Below are 2,916 nucleotides of genomic sequence, written 5' to 3' on the forward strand. Positions count from 1 at the left end.
CTCATAAATGTCATGTAGGAGGTGTTTGCAAAGTCAAAATATGCAGCACATGTGAATATTGCTTGGTTGCTTGGATTGTAAGAAAAGTACCATTTAACCATACTTGCACCATACTTGTCCATGCCTTGCCTTGTACCTCAAAAGGACAGCAATTATGCAGCATTTCTTCTGTCCTTAGAGCCTCATTATGCAGCAAAATAAACAATTGTACAAGAAGCCATTCCTTGCTTGCTTAAATTTTGAAAAGGACACTTCCACTCCTTGCTTCCAACAATACCTTGTACTATCCAAGCAAAGCTTATGCAGGATTTTTTTCTGTCCTTTTGGACACAAATGCTGCAGCCAGCACAAATAGAAACCAATTCACTAATGCAAAAGGGCTGACCATCTCAATTGGCAAGAATAGCAAAATTCCATCAAAAGGGAAGCAACTTGGCCAAGGCAAAGGGACCTCATTTTTACTGTCATCAAAAAATAATAACAGCAGCATTTTTACCACAAAGAGCCTTCACTCATATTTTCCAACCACAAACCCTTGGCAAATGCTAAAACCACACCATGCCATGTACTATGCAGCAGAATTGAGGCCATTCTTTCTGTCATGACAGTAGTAGCAAGGACAGTAGGACAAGACCTTTTTCTTTGGCCAAGGCAATTGGTGGAGACATGCTGATTTCAAGGAATCTTGCCTTGCCTTCACAATCCTGCCACCATACTGCAGCAGAAGGAAAAAGCATGGCCTTTTTGATAACACATCCATATTCATCATTGTGGAACAACATAGCAAAACCAACTATTCTCACATTTTCATTCAGCATTTTTGAATCAACAACAGTAGCCTAACAACCTTCATCTGAAAAAGCATTGTCAAACCCTGCTGTGCAATTAAAAAAGGGACCATACCATGCCATGTACCAAGCAGCAGAACTCATGCTATTTTTCTGTCATGGGAGAGTAGCAGTTGCTGCAGGACAAAACCACTTGGCCTTGGCATTCTTAAAACTGGCTGTCAACAAAAGCTTGGCTAGGACCTAACATGAGGCCATGCCTAGTACTGCACATAGCAGCCATGCCCTCTTCCTGTCATGAGTAACAGCCAAGCCAACAGGACCAACACACACACCCTTAGCCATCCCTCAAGGAAAAAACCTGCTAACTGCCCTTGCACTCCCCTTTCCTGTCAAAACATAACAAAACCTTACAGCAGCAGACCAAGAAAAAATCCCACCCGCTTGCAAGACTCACCATGAACCAAACATGACTTGGCCTTGGCATCTCATTTCTTCTGCAACCAACCAGCACCTAACACTGCAGCAGCAATTGGCATCACACAAAAACGGTTTGGCCAAAGCAAATCAAAAGGAGGGATTCTCATTTTTTAAGACAGGAAACACTGGTGGTAGCAGTAACAGCAAGGGGGCATCACAAGATTGTTGGCCAAGATAGAAAGAAGCTCATCCAAAAAAACCAACTCACTCACTTTGGCATGATCAAAATGGATTCTGCTCAGATCCATTCAAAAGGAACCTTGCTATTTTGCCTTTGAGATCTTCTGTCCAAAACAAAAGCTCCAAACCAAACCCAACCTTGCCTTGCACATTATTCTTCACCATTTCCCTGCCATGACAAACCAGTAGCATAGCCAACCCTGACCTTGCTATTTTACATCTCCTTCACTCTGTCCAAACTCAAGCATCTCAAAAAAACCTGTCTGCAGCAGGAAAATCCACAGCAGCCACAGACCAAAACATCCATTCTCCTCTCATCTTGCACTTTTGCACAAAGGGAGTTCTGAGCAAAACATCAAAAAACCCTTGAACCACCTTCATTATTTCTTCATCTGGACTCCATTTGGAAGTGATTTGCTGCATCAAACATCCTCTGCATAGCCATCTTCATGTCCTGTTTTCTCAAAGCTCAACAAATGGCAAATCGAGCTGTGAGATTTTCCAAGCATTCTTGAGCTTGTCTACACCAAGTATCCTTCATTGCCAAGCACAAGGAAGGACTGTTCGAGCACAACAACTTCAAAACACCACTGCATCACCATTGTGCTTCAAATTTGGTAATATTTCGAACTTCATCATTCATTAAGCCATGCCATGTTTCATGTAGGTCTTACTTAGTAGGATGATTTAAGCTTTGAATCACATTAAATGGATGACTATGCTGTGAGATATCTTGATTTTCATTTTGGTGAACAAATGCATTTTTCATCGATTTAGCTTGGTTATAATGATTTGGTGAAAAGTGGTGCCATGTCTGTGATACTGAATGTTTGATGATGCTATTGGTGCAATTAATTTTGGGATCTGAGCATTTTGATTTTTCTGCTTACATGAAGTTGATGATCCTGCTGTGATGCTTGAACCCTATTTCTGTCCAGAAATTCCTCATGCTTGAGTGGTCTTGCTGTTAGCTAGGGCTGCTTGTTGATAAATGCTCATGACCATGTTTTATTGTGGGTGTTGGTTCATGATTTGGTGATTGATGCTTGAATAATGAAGATGAATGCTGTTAGGTTTTAGAATCCTAAGTTCATTTCCAGAAATTTAAGGTTCTTGTGTTTTGTTTGTTTGAATGGTGATTGCCTGAGTATCATTTGTTTCACTGTATGCTATTTGGAGCTGGTGCTGTTTGAATGATGAACTTGATGCATATGCCCTGTTGTTAATTCCTGTCCAGAAGATCTTCATGATTATGCTTGTGTTATTAGTTGTTGGATGATATTACCTAAACCAATACCATGTTGATTGTGTGCTGATTGAATTTGTTTGGATGTTGGTGACAACATGAGCTGCCATGCTAATTGAACCCTGTTGCTGCTACAGCCAAGCACATAAACCTTAGCCATTTCCAAGATTCCTGTTGGCTGCTGTTGTCTGTTATTTGCATGAACCATTACCACTTGCTTTG

The sequence above is a fragment of the Lathyrus oleraceus genome, chromosome 5, assembly GCF_024323335.1.
Source record: "Lathyrus oleraceus cultivar Zhongwan6 chromosome 5, CAAS_Psat_ZW6_1.0, whole genome shotgun sequence".
Taxonomy (NCBI): domain Eukaryota; kingdom Viridiplantae; phylum Streptophyta; class Magnoliopsida; order Fabales; family Fabaceae; genus Lathyrus; species Lathyrus oleraceus.